The following is a 19195-nucleotide window of genomic DNA, read 5'->3' as shown; positions in this document are numbered from 1 at the left end:
TGTGATTTGACCTCTCTGCTGGCTGAGATAAGCTCATTTTCAACGTCCAATTCAGAATGTAATAAAACCTGATCCAGCTATAAAATGCATCATTCTTTTTTGTTTTAGACAACATTTCATGCACTGTTAAACATGTTAAAGCAAGTTGCAAGTGAAAATCTATGTCTCTGACTGAGTTTGCATTACTGTGATTTGACCTCTCTGCTGGCTGAGATAAGCTCATTTTCAACGTCCAATTCAGAATGTAATAAAACCAGATCCAGCCATAAAATGCATCATTCTTTTTTGTTTTAGATAACATTTCATGCACTGTTAAACATGTTAAAGCAAGTTGCAAGTGAAAATCTATGTCTCTGACTGAGTTTGCATTACTGTGATTTGACCTCTCTGCTGGCTGAGATAAGCTCATTTTCAACGTCCAATTCAGAATGTAATAAAACCTGATCCAGCCATAAAATGCATCATTCTTTTTTGTTTTAGACAACATTTCATGCACTGTTAAACATGTTAAAGCAAGTTGCAAGTGAAAATCTATGTCTCTGACTGAGTTTGCATTACTGTGATTTGACCTCTCTGCTGGCTGAGATAAGCTCATTTTCAACGTCCAATTCAGAATGTAATAAAACCTGATCCAGCTATAAAATGCATCATTCTTTTTTGTTTTAGACAACATTTCATGCACTGTTAAACATGTTAAAGCAAGTTGCAAGTGAAAATCTATGTCTCTGACTGAGTTTGCATTACTGTGATTTGACCTCTCTGCTGGCTGAGATAAGCTCATTTTCAACGTCCAATTCAGAATGTAATAAAACCAGATCCAGCCATAAAATGCATCATTCTTTTTTGTTTTAGATAACATTTCATGCACTGTTAAACATGTTAAAGCAAGTTGCAAGTGAAAATCTATGTCTCTGACTGAGTTTGCATTACTGTGATTTGACCTCTCTGCTGGCTGAGATAAGCTCATTTTCAACGTCCAATTCAGAATGTAATAAAACCAGATCCAGCCATAAAATGCATCATTCTTTTTTGTTTTAGATAACATTTCATGCACTGTTAAACATGTTAAAGCAAGTTGCAAGTGAAAATCTATGTCTCTGACTGAGTTTGCATTACTGTGATTTGACCTCTCTGCTGGCTGAGATAAGCTCATTTTCAACGTCCAATTCAGAATGTAATAAAACCTGATCCAGCCATAAAATGCATCATTCTTTTTTGTTTTAGACAACATTTCATGCACTGTTAAACATGTTAAAGCAAGTTGCAAGTGAAAATCTATGTCTCTGACTGAGTTTGCATTACTGTGATTTGACCTCTCTGCTGGCTGAGATAAGCTCATTTTCAACGTCCAATTCAGAATGTAATAAAACCTGATCCAGCTATAAAATGCATCATTCTTTTTTGTTTTAGACAACATTTCATGCACTGTTAAACATGTTAAAGCAAGTTGCAAGTGAAAATCTATGTCTCTGACTGAGTTTGCATTACTGTGATTTGACCTCTCTGCTGGCTGAGATAAGCTCATTTTCAACGTCCAATTCAGAATGTAATAAAACCAGATCCAGCCATAAAATGCATCATTCTTTTTTGTTTTAGATAACATTTCATGCACTGTTAAACATGTTAAAGCAAGTTGCAAGTGAAAATCTATGTCTCTGACTGAGTTTGCATTACTGTGATTTGACCTCTCTGCTGGCTGAGATAAGCTCATTTTCAACGTCCAATTCAGAATGTAATAAAACCTGATCCAGCTATAAAATGCATCATTCTTTTTTGTTTTAGACAACATTTCATGCACTGTTAAACATGTTAAAGCAAGTTGCAAGTGAAAATCTATGTCTCTGACTGAGTTTGCATTACTGTAATTTGACCTCTTTGCTGGCTGAGATAAGCTCATTTTCAACGTCCATTTCAGAAAGTGATAAAACCAGATCCAGCCATAAAATGCATCATTCTTTTTTAATTTAGACAACATTTCATGCACTGTTAAACATGTTAAAGCAAGTTGCAAGTGAAAATCTATGTCTCTGACTAAGTTTGCATTACTGTGATTTGACCTCTCTGCTGGCTGAGATAAGCTCATTTTCAACGTCCAATTCAGAATGTGATAAAACCTGATCCAGCTATAAAATGCATCATTCTTTTTTGTTTTAGACAACATTTCATGCACTGTTAAACATGTTAAAGCAAGTTGCAAGTGAAAATCTATGTCTCTGACTGAGTTTGCATTACTTTGATTTGACCTCTCTGCTGGCTGAGATAAGCTCATTTTCAACGTCCAATTCAGAATGTGATAAAAACAGATCCAGCCATAAAATGCATCATTCTTTTTTGTTTTAGACAACATTTCATGCACTGTTAAACATGTTAAAGCAAGTTGCAAGTGAAAATCTATGTCTCTAACTGAGTTTGCATTACTGTGATTTGACCTCTCTGCTGGCTGAGATAAGCTCATTTTCAACGTCCAATTCAGAATGTAATAAAACCTGATCCAGCTATAAAATGCATCATTCTTTTTTGTTTTAGACAACATTTCATGCACTGTTAAACATGTTAAAGCAAGTTGCAAGTGAAAATCTATGTCTCTGACTGAGTTTGCATTACTGTAATTTGACCTCTCTGCTGGCTGAGATAAGCTCATTTTCAACGTCCATTTCAGAAAGTGATAAAACCAGATCCAGCCATAAAATGCATTATTCTTTTTAATTTAGACAACATTTCATGCACTGTTAAACATGTTAAAGCAAGTTGCAAGTGAAAATCTATGTCTCTGACTAAGTTTGCATTACTGTGATTTGACCTCTCTGCTGGCTGAGATAAGCTCATTTTCAACGTCCAATTCAGAATGTAACAAAACCTGATCCAGCTATAAAATGCATCATTCTTTTTTGTTTTAGATAACATTTCATGCACTGTTAAACATGTTAAAGCAAGTTGCAAGTGAAAATCTATGTCTCTGACTGAGTTTGCATTACTGTGATTTGACCTCTCTGCTGGCTGAGATAAGCTCATTTTCAACGTCCAATTCAGAATGTAATAAAACCTGATCCAGCCATAAAATGCATCATTCTTTTTTGTTTTAGACAACATTTCATGCACTGTTAAACATGTTAAAGCAAGTTGCAAGTGAAAATCTATGTCTCTGACTGAGTTTGCATTACTGTGATTTGACCTCTCTGCTGGCTGAGATAAGCTCATTTTCAACGTCCAATTCAGAATGTAATAAAACCTGATCCAGCCATAAAATGCATCATTCTTTTTTGTTTTAGACAACATTTCATGCACTGTTAAACATGTTAAAGCAAGTTGCAAGTGAAAATCTATGTCTCTGACTGAGTTTGCATTACTGTGATTTGACCTCTCTGCTGGCTGAGATAAGCTCATTTTCAACGTCCAATTCAGAATGTAATAAAACCTGATCCAGCTATAAAATGCATCATTCTTTTTTGTTTTAGACAACATTTCATGCACTGTTAAACATGTTAAAGCAAGTTGCAAGTGAAAATCTATGTCTCTGACTGAGTTTGCGTTACTGTGATTTGACCTCTCTGCTGGCTGAGATAAGCTCATTTTCAACGTCCAATTCAGAATGTAATAAAACCAGATCCAGCCATAAAATGCATCATTCTTTTTTGTTTTAGATAACATTTCATGCACTGTTAAACATGTTAAAGCAAGTTGCAAGTGAAAATCTATGTCTCTGACTGAGTTTGCATTACTGTGATTTGACCTCTCTGCTGGCTGAGATAAGCTCATTTTCAACGTCCAATTCAGAATGTGATAAAACCGGATCCAGCCATAAAATGCATCATTCTTTTTTGTTTTAGACAACATTTCATGCACTGTTAAACATGTTAAAGCAAGTTGCAAGTGAAAATCTATGTCTCTGACTGAGTTTGCATTACTGTGATTTGACCTCTCTGCTGGCTGAGATAAGCTCATTTTCAACGTCCAATTCAGAATGTAATAAAAGCAGATCCAGCCATAAAATGCATCATTCTTTTTTGTTTTAGACAACATTTCATGCACTGTTAAACATGTTAAAGCAAGTTGCAAGTGAAAATCTATGTCTCTGACTGAGTTTGCATTACTGTGATTTGACCTCTCTGCTGGCTGAGATAAGCTCATTTTCAACGTCCAATTCAGAATGTAATAAAACCTGATCCAGCTATAAAATGCATCATTCTTTTTTGTTTTAGACAACATTTCATGCACTGTTAAACATGTTAAAGCAAGTTGCAAGTGAAAATCTATGTCTCTGACTGAGTTTGCATTACTGTGATTTGACCTCTCTGCTGGCTGAGATAAGCTCATTTTCAACGTCCAATTCAGAATGTAATAAAACCTGATCCAGCCATAAAATGCATCATTCTTTTTTGTTTTAGACAACATTTCATGCACTGTTAAACATGTTAAAGCAAGTTGCAAGTGAAAATCTATGTCTCTGACTGAGTTTGCATTACTGTGATTTGACCTCTCTGCTGGCTGAGATAAGCTCATTTTCAACGTCCAATTCAGAATGTAATAAAACCTGATCCAGCTATAAAATGCATCATTCTTTTTTGTTTTAGACAACATTTCATGCACTGTTAAACATGTTAAAGCAAGTTGCAAGTGAAAATCTATGTCTCTGACTGAGTTTGCATTACTGTGATTTGACCTCTCTGCTGGCTGAGATAAGCTCATTTTCAACGTCCAATTCAGAATGTAATAAAACCAGATCCAGCCATAAAATGCATCATTCTTTTTTGTTTTAGATAACATTTCATGCACTGTTAAACATGTTAAAGCAAGTTGCAAGTGAAAATCTATGTCTCTGACTGAGTTTGCATTACTGTGATTTGACCTCTCTGCTGGCTGAGATAAGCTCATTTTCAACGTCCAATTCAGAATGTAATAAAACCTGATCCAGCTATAAAATGCATCATTCTTTTTTGTTTTAGACAACATTTCATGCACTGTTAAACATGTTAAAGCAAGTTGCAAGTGAAAATCTATGTCTCTGACTGAGTTTGCATTACTGTGATTTGACCTCTCTGCTGGCTGAGATAAGCTCATTTTCAACGTCCAATTCAGAATGTAATAAAACCTGATCCAGCTATAAAATGCATCATTCTTTTTTGTTTTAGACAACATTTCATGCACTGTTAAACATGTTAAAGCAAGTTGCAAGTGAAAATCTATGTCTCTGACTGAGTTTGCATTACTGTAATTTGACCTCTCTGCTGGCTGAGATAAGCTCATTTTCAACGTCCATTTCAGAAAGTGATAAAACCAGATCCAGCCATAAAATGCATCATTCTTTTTTAATTTAGACAACATTTCATGCACTGTTAAACATGTTAAAGCAAGTTGCAAGTGAAAATCTATGTCTCTGACTAAGTTTGCATTACTGTGATTTGACCTCTCTGCTGGCTGAGATAAGCTCATTTTCAACGTCCAATTCAGAATGTGATAAAACCTGATCCAGCTATAAAATGCATCATTCTTTTTTGTTTTAGACAACATTTCATGCACTGTTAAACATGTTAAAGCAAGTTGCAAGTGAAAATCTATGTCTCTGACTGAGTTTGCATTACTTTGATTTGACCTCTCTGCTGGCTGAGATAAGCTCATTTTCAACGTCCAATTCAGAATGTGATAAAAACAGATCCAGCCATAAAATGCATCATTCTTTTTTGTTTTAGACAACATTTCATGCACTGTTAAACATGTTAAAGCAAGTTGCAAGTGAAAATCTATGTCTCTAACTGAGTTTGCATTACTGTGATTTGACCTCTCTGCTGGCTGAGATAAGCTCATTTTCAACGTCCAATTCAGAATGTAATAAAACCTGATCCAGCTATAAAATGCATCATTCTTTTTTGTTTTAGACAACATTTCATGCACTGTTAAACATGTTAAAGCAAGTTGCAAGTGAAAATCTATGTCTCTGACTGAGTTTGCATTACTGTAATTTGACCTCTCTGCTGGCTGAGATAAGCTCATTTTCAACGTCCATTTCAGAAAGTGATAAAACCAGATCCAGCCATAAAATGCATTATTCTTTTTAATTTAGACAACATTTCATGCACTGTTAAACATGTTAAAGCAAGTTGCAAGTGAAAATCTATGTCTCTGACTAAGTTTGCATTACTGTGATTTGACCTCTCTGCTGGCTGAGATAAGCTCATTTTCAACGTCCAATTCAGAATGTAACAAAACCTGATCCAGCTATAAAATGCATCATTCTTTTTTGTTTTAGATAACATTTCATGCACTGTTAAACATGTTAAAGCAAGTTGCAAGTGAAAATCTATGTCTCTGACTGAGTTTGCATTACTGTGATTTGACCTCTCTGCTGGCTGAGATAAGCTCATTTTCAACGTCCAATTCAGAATGTAATAAAACCTGATCCAGCCATAAAATGCATCATTCTTTTTTGTTTTAGACAACATTTCATGCACTGTTAAACATGTTAAAGCAAGTTGCAAGTGAAAATCTATGTCTCTGACTGAGTTTGCATTACTGTGATTTGACCTCTCTGCTGGCTGAGATAAGCTCATTTTCAACGTCCAATTCAGAATGTAATAAAACCTGATCCAGCCATAAAATGCATCATTCTTTTTTGTTTTAGACAACATTTCATGCACTGTTAAACATGTTAAAGCAAGTTGCAAGTGAAAATCTATGTCTCTGACTGAGTTTGCATTACTGTGATTTGACCTCTCTGCTGGCTGAGATAAGCTCATTTTCAACGTCCAATTCAGAATGTAATAAAACCTGATCCAGCTATAAAATGCATCATTCTTTTTTGTTTTAGACAACATTTCATGCACTGTTAAACATGTTAAAGCAAGTTGCAAGTGAAAATCTATGTCTCTGACTGAGTTTGCGTTACTGTGATTTGACCTCTCTGCTGGCTGAGATAAGCTCATTTTCAACGTCCAATTCAGAATGTAATAAAACCAGATCCAGCCATAAAATGCATCATTCTTTTTTGTTTTAGATAACATTTCATGCACTGTTAAACATGTTAAAGCAAGTTGCAAGTGAAAATCTATGTCTCTGACTGAGTTTGCATTACTGTGATTTGACCTCTCTGCTGGCTGAGATAAGCTCATTTTCAACGTCCAATTCAGAATGTGATAAAACCGGATCCAGCCATAAAATGCATCATTCTTTTTTGTTTTAGACAACATTTCATGCACTGTTAAACATGTTAAAGCAAGTTGCAAGTGAAAATCTATGTCTCTGACTGAGTTTGCATTACTGTGATTTGACCTCTCTGCTGGCTGAGATAAGCTCATTTTCAACGTCCAATTCAGAATGTAATAAAACCAGATCCAGCCATAAAATGCATCATTCTTTTTTGTTTTAGACAACATTTCATGCACTGTTAAACATGTTAAAGCAAGTTGCAAGTGAAAATCTATGTCTCTGACTGAGTTTGCATTACTGTGATTTGACCTCTCTGCTGGCTGAGATAAGCTCATTTTCAACGTCCAATTCAGAATGTAATAAAACCTGATCCAGCTATAAAATGCATCATTCTTTTTTGTTTTAGACAACATTTCATGCACTGTTAAACATGTTAAAGCAAGTTGCAAGTGAAAATCTATGTCTCTGACTGAGTTTGCATTACTGTGATTTGACCTCTCTGCTGGCTGAGATAAGCTCATTTTCAACGTCCAATTCAGAATGTAATAAAACCTGATCCAGCCATAAAATGCATCATTCTTTTTTGTTTTAGACAACATTTCATGCACTGTTAAACATGTTAAAGCAAGTTGCAAGTGAAAATCTATGTCTCTGACTGAGTTTGCATTACTGTGATTTGACCTCTCTGCTGGCTGAGATAAGCTCATTTTCAACGTCCAATTCAGAATGTAATAAAACCTGATCCAGCTATAAAATGCATCATTCTTTTTTGTTTTAGACAACATTTCATGCACTGTTAAACATGTTAAAGCAAGTTGCAAGTGAAAATCTATGTCTCTGACTGAGTTTGCATTACTGTGATTTGACCTCTCTGCTGGCTGAGATAAGCTCATTTTCAACGTCCAATTCAGAATGTAATAAAACCAGATCCAGCCATAAAATGCATCATTCTTTTTTGTTTTAGATAACATTTCATGCACTGTTAAACATGTTAAAGCAAGTTGCAAGTGAAAATCTATGTCTCTGACTGAGTTTGCATTACTGTGATTTGACCTCTCTGCTGGCTGAGATAAGCTCATTTTCAACGTCCAATTCAGAATGTAATAAAACCTGATCCAGCTATAAAATGCATCATTCTTTTTTGTTTTAGACAACATTTCATGCACTGTTAAACATGTTAAAGCAAGTTGCAAGTGAAAATCTATGTCTCTGACTGAGTTTGCATTACTGTAATTTGACCTCTCTGCTGGCTGAGATAAGCTCATTTTCAACGTCCATTTCAGAAAGTGATAAAACCAGATCCAGCCATAAAATGCATCATTCTTTTTTAATTTAGACAACATTTCATGCACTGTTAAACATGTTAAAGCAAGTTGCAAGTGAAAATCTATGTCTCTGACTAAGTTTGCATTACTGTGATTTGACCTCTCTGCTGGCTGAGATAAGCTCATTTTCAACGTCCAATTCAGAAAGTGATAAAAACAGATCCAGCCATAAAATGCATCATTCTTTTTTGTTTTAGACAACATTTCATACACTGTTAAACATGTTAAAGCAAGTTGCAAGTGAAAATCTATGTCTCTGACTGAGTTTGCATTACTGTGATTTGACCTCTCTGCTGGCTGAGATAAGCTCATTTTCAACTTCCAATTCAGAATGTGATAAAACCTGATCCAGCTATAAAATGCATCATTCTTTTTTGTTTTAGACAACATTTCATGCACTGTTAAACATGTTAAAGCAAGTTGCAAGTGAAAATCTATGTCTCTGACTGAGTTTGCATTACTGTGATTTGACCTCTCTGCTGGCTGAGATAAGCTCATTTTCAACGTCCAATTCAGAATGTAATAAAACCAGATCCAGCCATAAAATGCATCATTCTTTTTTGTTTTAGATAACATTTCATGCACTGTTAAACATGTTAAAGCAAGTTGCAAGTGAAAATCTATGTCTCTGACTGAGTTTGCATTACTGTGATTTGACCTCTCTGCTGGCTGAGATAAGCTCATTTTCAACGTCCAATTCAGAATGTAATAAAACCTGATCCAGCTATAAAATGCATCATTCTTTTTTGTTTTAGACAACATTTCATGCACTGTTAAACATGTTAAAGCAAGTTGCAAGTGAAAATCTATGTCTCTGACTGAGTTTGCATTACTGTAATTTGACCTCTCTGCTGGCTGAGATAAGCTCATTTTCAACGTCCATTTCAGAAAGTGATAAAACCAGATCCAGCCATAAAATGCATCATTCTTTTTTAATTTAGACAACATTTCATGCACTGTTAAACATGTTAAAGCAAGTTGCAAGTGAAAATCTATGTCTCTGACTGAGTTTGCATTACTGTGATTTGACCTCTCTGCTGGCTGAGATAAGCTCATTTTCAACGTCCAATTCAGAATGTAATAAAACCTGATCCAGCTATAAAATGCATCATTCTTTTTTGTTTTAGACAACATTTCATGCACTGTTAAACATGTTAAAGCAAGTTGCAAGTGAAAATCTATGTCTCTGACTGAGTTTGCATTACTGTGATTTGACCTCTCTGCTGGCTGAGATAAGCTCATTTTCAACGTCCAATTCAGAATGTAATAAAACCAGATCCAGCCATAAAATGCATCATTCTTTTTTGTTTTAGACAACATTTCATGCACTGTTAAACATGTTAAAGCAAGTTGCAAGTGAAAATCTATGTCTCTGACTGAGTTTGCATTACTGTGATTTGACCTCTCTGCTGGCTGAGATAAGCTCATTTTCAACGTCCAATTCAGAATGTAATAAAACCTGATCCAGCTATAAAATGCATCATTCTTTTTTGTTTTAGACAACATTTCATGCACTGTTAAACATGTTAAAGCAAGTTGCAAGTGAAAATCTATGTCTCTGACTGAGTTTGCATTACTTTGATTTGACCTCTCTGCTGGCTGAGATAAGCTCATTTTCAACGTCCAATTCAGAATGTGATAAAAACAGATCCAGCCATAAATGCATCATTCTTTTTTGTTTTAGACAACATTTCATGCACTGTTAAACATGTTAAAGCAAGTTGCAAGTGAAAATCTATGTCTCTGACTGAGTTTGCATTACTGTGATTTGACCTCTCTGCTGGCTGAGATAAGCTCATTTTCAACGTCCAATTCAGAATGTAATAAAACCTGATCCAGCCATAAAATGCATCATTCTTTTTTGTTTTAGACAACATTTCATGCACTGTTAAACATGTTAAAGCAAGTTGCAAGTGAAAATCTATGTCTCTGACTGAGTTTGCATTACTGTGATTTGACCTCTCTGCTGGCTGAGATAAGCTCATTTTCAACGTCCAATTCAGAATGTAATAAAACCTGATCCAGCTATAAAATGCATCATTCTTTTTTGTTTTAGACAACATTTCATGCACTGTTAAACATGTTAAAGCAAGTTGCAAGTGAAAATCTATGTCTCTGACTGAGTTTGCGTTACTGTGATTTGACCTCTCTGCTGGCTGAGATAAGCTCATTTTCAACGTCCAATTCAGAATGTAATAAAACCAGATCCAGCCATAAAATGCATCATTCTTTTTTGTTTTAGATAACATTTCATGCACTGTTAAACATGTTAAAGCAAGTTGCAAGTGAAAATCTATGTCTCTGACTGAGTTTGCATTACTGTGATTTGACCTCTCTGCTGGCTGAGATAAGCTCATTTTCAACGTCCAATTCAGAATGTGATAAAACCGGATCCAGCCATAAAATGCATCATTCTTTTTTGTTTTAGACAACATTTCATGCACTGTTAAACATGTTAAAGCAAGTTGCAAGTGAAAATCTATGTCTCTGACTGAGTTTGCATTACTGTGATTTGACCTCTCTGCTGGCTGAGATAAGCTCATTTTCAACGTCCAATTCAGAATGTAATAAAACCTGATCCAGCTATAAAATGCATCATTCTTTTTTGTTTTAGACAACATTTCATGCACTGTTAAACATGTTAAAGCAAGTTGCAAGTGAAAATCTATGTCTCTGACTGAGTTTGCGTTACTGTGATTTGACCTCTCTGCTGGCTGAGATAAGCTCATTTTCAACGTCCAATTCAGAATGTAATAAAACCAGATCCAGCCATAAAATGCATCATTCTTTTTTGTTTTAGATAACATTTCATGCACTGTTAAACATGTTAAAGCAAGTTGCAAGTGAAAATCTATGTCTCTGACTGAGTTTGCATTACTGTGATTTGACCTCTCTGCTGGCTGAGATAAGCTCATTTTCAACGTCCAATTCAGAATGTGATAAAACCGGATCCAGCCATAAAATGCATCATTCTTTTTTGTTTTAGACAACATTTCATGCACTGTTAAACATGTTAAAGCAAGTTGCAAGTGAAAATCTATGTCTCTGACTGAGTTTGCATTACTGTGATTTGACCTCTCTGCTGGCTGAGATAAGCTCATTTTCAACGTCCAATTCAGAATGTAATAAAAGCAGATCCAGCCATAAAATGCATCATTCTTTTTTGTTTTAGACAACATTTCATGCACTGTTAAACATGTTAAAGCAAGTTGCAAGTGAAAATCTATGTCTCTGACTGAGTTTGCATTACTGTGATTTGACCTCTCTGCTGGCTGAGATAAGCTCATTTTCAACGTCCAATTCAGAATGTAATAAAACCTGATCCAGCTATAAAATGCATCATTCTTTTTTGTTTTAGACAACATTTCATGCACTGTTAAACATGTTAAAGCAAGTTGCAAGTGAAAATCTATGTCTCTGACTGAGTTTGCATTACTCTAATTTGACCTCTCTGCTGGCTGAGATAAGCTCATTTTCAACGTCCATTTCAGAAAGTGATAAAACCAGATCCAGCCATAAAATGCATCATTCTTTTTTAATTTAGACAACATTTCATGCACTGTTAAACATGTTAAAGCAAGTTGCAAGTGAAAATCTATGTCTCTGACTAAGTTTGCATTACTGTGATTTGACCTCTCTGCTGGCTGAGATAAGCTCATTTTCAACGTCCAATTCAGAAAGTGATAAAAACAGATCCAGCCATAAAATGCATCATTCTTTTTTGTTTTAGACAACATTTCATACACTGTTAAACATGTTAAAGCAAGTTGCAAGTGAAAATCTATGTCTCTGACTGAGTTTGCATTACTGTGATTTGACCTCTCTGCTGGCTGAGATAAGCTCATTTTCAACGTCCAATTCAGAATGTGATAAAACCTGATCCAGCTATAAAATGCATCATTCTTTTTTGTTTTAGACAACATTTCATGCACTGTTAAACATGTTAAAGCAAGTTGCAAGTGAAAATCTATGTCTCTGACTGAGTTTGCATTACTGTGATTTGACCTCTCTGCTGGCTGAGATAAGCTCATTTTCAACGTCCAATTCAGAATGTGATAAAAACAGTCCAGCCATAAAATGCATCATTCTTTTTTAATTTAGACAACATTTCATGCACTGTTAAACATGTTAAAGCAAGTTGCAAGTGAAAATCTATGTCTCTGACTGAGTTTGCATTACTGTGATTTGACCTCTCTGCTGGCTGAGATAAGCTCATTTTCAACGTCCAATTCAGAATGTAATAAAACCTGATCCAGCTATAAAATGCATCATTCTTTTTTGTTTTAGACAACATTTCATGCACTGTTAAACATGTTAAAGCAAGTTGCAAGTGAAAATCTATGTCTCTGACTGAGTTTGCATTACTGTGATTTGACCTCTCTGCTGGCTGAGATAAGCTCATTTTCAACGTCCAATTCAGAATGTAATAAAACCAGATCCAGCCATAAAATGCATCATTCTTTTTTGTTTTAGACAACATTTCATGCACTGTTAAACATGTTAAAGCAAGTTGCAAGTGAAAATCTATGTCTCTGACTGAGTTTGCATTACTGTGATTTGACCTCTCTGCTGGCTGAGATAAGCTCATTTTCAACGTCCAATTCAGAATGTAATAAAACCTGATCCAGCTATAAAATGCATCATTCTTTTTTGTTTTAGACAACATTTCATGCACTGTTAAACATGTTAAAGCAAGTTGCAAGTGAAAATCTATGTCTCTGACTGAGTTTGCATTACTTTGATTTGACCTCTCTGCTGGCTGAGATAAGCTCATTTTCAACGTCCAATTCAGAATGTGATAAAAACAGATCCAGCCATAAATGCATCATTCTTTTTTGTTTTAGACAACATTTCATGCACTGTTAAACATGTTAAAGCAAGTTGCAAGTGAAAATCTATGTCTCTGACTGAGTTTGCATTACTGTGATTTGACCTCTCTGCTGGCTGAGATAAGCTCATTTTCAACGTCCAATTCAGAATGTAATAAAACCTGATCCAGCCATAAAATGCATCATTCTTTTTTGTTTTAGACAACATTTCATGCACTGTTAAACATGTTAAAGCAAGTTGCAAGTGAAAATCTATGTCTCTGACTGAGTTTGCATTACTGTGATTTGACCTCTCTGCTGGCTGAGATAAGCTCATTTTCAACGTCCAATTCAGAATGTAATAAAACCTGATCCAGCTATAAAATGCATCATTCTTTTTTGTTTTAGACAACATTTCATGCACTGTTAAACATGTTAAAGCAAGTTGCAAGTGAAAATCTATGTCTCTGACTGAGTTTGCGTTACTGTGATTTGACCTCTCTGCTGGCTGAGATAAGCTCATTTTCAACGTCCAATTCAGAATGTAATAAAACCAGATCCAGCCATAAAATGCATCATTCTTTTTTGTTTTAGATAACATTTCATGCACTGTTAAACATGTTAAAGCAAGTTGCAAGTGAAAATCTATGTCTCTGACTGAGTTTGCATTACTGTGATTTGACCTCTCTGCTGGCTGAGATAAGCTCATTTTCAACGTCCAATTCAGAATGTGATAAAACCGGATCCAGCCATAAAATGCATCATTCTTTTTTGTTTTAGACAACATTTCATGCACTGTTAAACATGTTAAAGCAAGTTGCAAGTGAAAATCTATGTCTCTGACTGAGTTTGCATTACTGTGATTTGACCTCTCTGCTGGCTGAGATAAGCTCATTTTCAACGTCCAATTCAGAATGTAATAAAACCTGATCCAGCTATAAAATGCATCATTCTTTTTTGTTTTAGACAACATTTCATGCACTGTTAAACATGTTAAAGCAAGTTGCAAGTGAAAATCTATGTCTCTGACTGAGTTTGCGTTACTGTGATTTGACCTCTCTGCTGGCTGAGATAAGCTCATTTTCAACGTCCAATTCAGAATGTAATAAAACCAGATCCAGCCATAAAATGCATCATTCTTTTTTGTTTTAGATAACATTTCATGCACTGTTAAACATGTTAAAGCAAGTTGCAAGTGAAAATCTATGTCTCTGACTGAGTTTGCATTACTGTGATTTGACCTCTCTGCTGGCTGAGATAAGCTCATTTTCAACGTCCAATTCAGAATGTGATAAAACCGGATCCAGCCATAAAATGCATCATTCTTTTTTGTTTTAGACAACATTTCATGCACTGTTAAACATGTTAAAGCAAGTTGCAAGTGAAAATCTATGTCTCTGACTGAGTTTGCATTACTGTGATTTGACCTCTCTGCTGGCTGAGATAAGCTCATTTTCAACGTCCAATTCAGAATGTAATAAAAGCAGATCCAGCCATAAAATGCATCATTCTTTTTTGTTTTAGACAACATTTCATGCACTGTTAAACATGTTAAAGCAAGTTGCAAGTGAAAATCTATGTCTCTGACTGAGTTTGCATTACTGTGATTTGACCTCTCTGCTGGCTGAGATAAGCTCATTTTCAACGTCCAATTCAGAATGTAATAAAACCTGATCCAGCTATAAAATGCATCATTCTTTTTTGTTTTAGACAACATTTCATGCACTGTTAAACATGTTAAAGCAAGTTGCAAGTGAAAATCTATGTCTCTGACTGAGTTTGCATTACTCTAATTTGACCTCTCTGCTGGCTGAGATAAGCTCATTTTCAACGTCCATTTCAGAAAGTGATAAAACCAGATCCAGCCATAAAATGCATCATTCTTTTTTAATTTAGACAACATTTCATGCACTGTTAAACATGTTAAAGCAAGTTGCAAGTGAAAATCTATGTCTCTGACTAAGTTTGCATTACTGTGATTTGACCTCTCTGCTGGCTGAGATAAGCTCATTTTCAACGTCCAATTCAGAAAGTGATAAAAACAGATCCAGCCATAAAATGCATCATTCTTTTTTGTTTTAGACAACATTTCATACACTGTTAAACATGTTAAAGCAAGTTGCAAGTGAAAATCTATGTCTCTGACTGAGTTTGCATTACTGTGATTTGACCTCTCTGCTGGCTGAGATAAGCTCATTTTCAACGTCCAATTCAGAATGTGATAAAACCTGATCCAGCTAAAAAATGCATCATTCTTTTTTGTTTTAGACAACATTTCATGCACTGTTAAACATGTTAAAGCAAGTTGCAAGTGAAAATCTATGTCTCTGACTGAGTTTGCATTACTGTGATTTGACCTCTCTGCTGGCTGAGATAAGCTCATTTTCAACGTCCAATTCAGAATGTGATAAAAACAGTCCAGCCATAAAATGCATCATTCTTTTTTGTTTTAGACAACATTTCATGCACTGTTAAACATGTTAAAGCAAGTTGCAAGTGAAAATCTATGTCTCTGACTGAGTTTGCATTACTGTGATTTGACCTCTCTGCTGGCTGAGATAAGCTCATTTTCAACGTCCAATTCAGAATGTGATAAAAACAGTCCAGCCATAAAATGCATCATTCTTTTTTGTTTTAGACAACATTTCATGCACTGTTAAACATGTTAAAGCAAGTTGCAAGTGAAAATCTATGTCTCTGACTGAGTTTGCATTACTGTGATTTGACCTCTCTGCTGGCTGAGATAAGCTCATTTTCAACGTCCAATTCAGAATGTAATAAAACCTGATCCAGCCATAAAATGCATCATTCTTTTTTGTTTTAGACAACATTTCATGCACTGTTAAACATGTTAAAGCAAGTTGCAAGTGAAAATCTATGTCTCTGACTGAGTTTGCATTACTGTGATTTGACCTCTCTGCTGGCTGAGATAAGCTCATTTTCAACGTCCAATTCAGAATGTAATAAAACCTGATCCAGCTATAAAATGCATCATTCTTTTTTGTTTTAGACAACATTTCATGCACTGTTAAACATGTTAAAGCAAGTTGCAAGTGAAAATCTATGTCTCTGACTGAGTTTGCATTACTGTGATTTGACCTCTCTGCTGGCTGAGATAAGCTCATTTTCAACGTCCAATTCAGAATGTGATAAAACCGGATCCAGCTATAAAATGCATCATTCTTTTTTGTTTTAGACAACATTTCATGCACTGTTAAACATGTTAAAGCAAGTTGCAAGTGAAAATCTATGTCTCTGACTGAGTTTGCATTACTGTGATTTGACCTCTCTGCTGGCTGAGATAAGCTCATTTTCAACGTCCAATTCAGAATGTAATAAAACCAGATCCAGCCATAAAATGCATCATTCTTTTTTGTTTTAGACAACATTTCATGCACTGTTAAACATGTTAAAGCAAGTTGCAAGTGAAAATCTATGTCTCTGACTGAGTTTGCATTACTGTGATTTGACCTCTCTGCTGGCTGAGATAAGCTCATTTTCAACGTCCAATTCAGAATGTAATAAAACCTGATCCAGCTATAAAATGCATCATTCTTTTTTGTTTTAGACAACATTTCATGCACTGTTAAACATGTTAAAGCAAGTTGCAAGTGAAAATCTATGTCTCTGACTGAGTTTGCATTACTGTGATTTGACCTCTCTGCTGGCTGAGATAAGCTCATTTTCAACGTCCAATTCAGAATGTAATAAAACCTGATCCAGCTATAAAATGCATCATTCTTTTTTGTTTTAGACAACATTTCATGCACTGTTAAACATGTTAAAGCAAGTAGCAAGTGAAAATCTATGTCTCTGACTGAGTTTGCATTACTGTGATTTGACCTCTCTGCTGGCTGAGATAAGCTCATTTTCAACGTCCAATTCAGAATGTAATAAAACCAGATCCAGCTATAAAATGCATCATTCTTTTTTGTTTTAGACAACATTTCATGCACTGTTAAACATGTTAAAGCAAGTTGCAAGTGAAAATCTATGTCTCTGACTGAGTTTGCATTACTGTGATTTGACCTCTCTGCTGGCTGAGATAAGCTCATTTTCAACGTCCAATTCAGAATGTAATAAAACCTGATCCAGCTATAAAATGCATCATTCTTTTTTGTTTTAGACAACATTTCATGCACTGTTAAACATGTTAAAGCAAGTTGCAAGTGAAAATCTATGTCTCTGACTGAGTTTGCATTACTGTGATTTGACCTCTCTGCTGGCTGAGATAAGCTCATTTTCAACGTCCAATACAGAATGTGATAAAACCGGATCCAGCCATAAAATGCATCATTCTTTTTTGTTTTAGACAACATTTCATGCACTGTTAAACATGTTAAAGCAAGTTGCAAGTGAAAATCTATGTCTCTGACTGAGTTTGCATTACTGTGATTTGACCTCTCTGCTGGCTGAGATAAGCTCATTTTCAACGTCCAATTCAGAATGTAATAAAACCAGATCCAGCCATAAAATGCATCATTCTTTTTTGTTTTAGACAACATTTCATGCACTGTTAAACATGTTAAAGCAAGTTGCAAGTGAAAATCTATGTCTCTGACTGAGTTTGCATTACTGTGATTTGACCTCTCTGCTGGCTGAGATAAGCTCATTTTCAACGTCCAATTCAGAATGTAATAAAACCTGATCCAGCCATAAAATGCATCATTCTTTTTTGTTTTAGACAACATTTCATGCACTGTTAAACATGTTAAAGCAAGTTGCAAGTGAAAATCTATGTCTCTGACTGAGTTTGCATTACTGTGATTTGACCTCTCTGCTGGCTGAGATAAGCTCATTTTCAACGTCCAATTCAGAATGTAATAAAACCAGATCCAGCCATAAAATGCATCATTCTTTTTTGTTTTAGATAACATTTCATGCACTGTTAAACATGTTAAAGCAAGTAGCAAGTGAAAATCTATGTCTCTGACTGAGTTTGCATTACTGTGATTTGACCTCTCTGCTGGCTGAGATAAGCTCATTTTCAACGTCCAATTCAGAATGCAATAAAACCAGATCCAGCCATAAAATGCATCATTCTTTTTTGTTTTAGACAACATTTCATGCACTGTTAAACATGTTAAAGCAAGTTGCAAGTGAAAATCTATGTCTCTGACTGAGTTTGCATTACTGTGATTTGACCTCTCTGCTGGCTGAGATAAGCTCATTTTCAACGTCTAATTCAGAATGTAATAAAACCTGATCCAGCTATAAAATGCATCATTCTTTTTTGTTTTAGATAACATTTCATGCACTGTTAAACATGTTAAAGCAAGTTGCAAGTGAAAATCTATGTCTCTGACTGAGTTTGCATTACTGTGATTTGACCTCTCTGCTGGCTGAGATAAGCTCATTTTCAACGTCCATTTCAGAAAGTGATAAATCCAGATCCAGCCATAAAATGCATCATTCTTTTTTAATTTAGACAACATTTCATGCACTGTTAAACATGTTAAAGCAAGTTGCAAGTGAAAATCTATGTCTCTGACTGAGTTTGCATTACTGTGATTTGACCTCTCTGCTGGCTGAGATAAGTTCATTTTCAACGTCCAATTCAGAATGTAATAAAACCTGATCCAGCCATAAAATGCATCATTCTTTTTTGTTTTAGATAACATTTCATGCACTGTTAAACATGTTAAAGCAAGTTGCAAGTGAAAATCTATGTCTCTGACTGAGTTTGCATTACTGTGATTTGACCTCTCTGCTGGCTGAGATAAGCTCATTTTCAACGTCCAATTCAGAATGTAATAAAACCAGATCCAGCCATAAAATGCATCATTCTTTTTTGTTTTAGACAACATTTCATGCACTGTTAAACATGTTAAAGCAAGTTGCAAGTGAAAATCTATGTCTCTGACTGAGTTTGCATTACTGTGATTTGACCTCTCTGCTGGCTGAGATAAGCTCATTTTCAAC

The sequence above is a fragment of the Danio rerio genome, chromosome 17 (assembly GCF_049306965.1).
Source record: "Danio rerio strain Tuebingen ecotype United States chromosome 17, GRCz12tu, whole genome shotgun sequence".
NCBI lineage: Eukaryota > Metazoa > Chordata > Actinopteri > Cypriniformes > Danionidae > Danio > Danio rerio.
Note: the sequence above shows the minus strand (reverse complement) of the source record.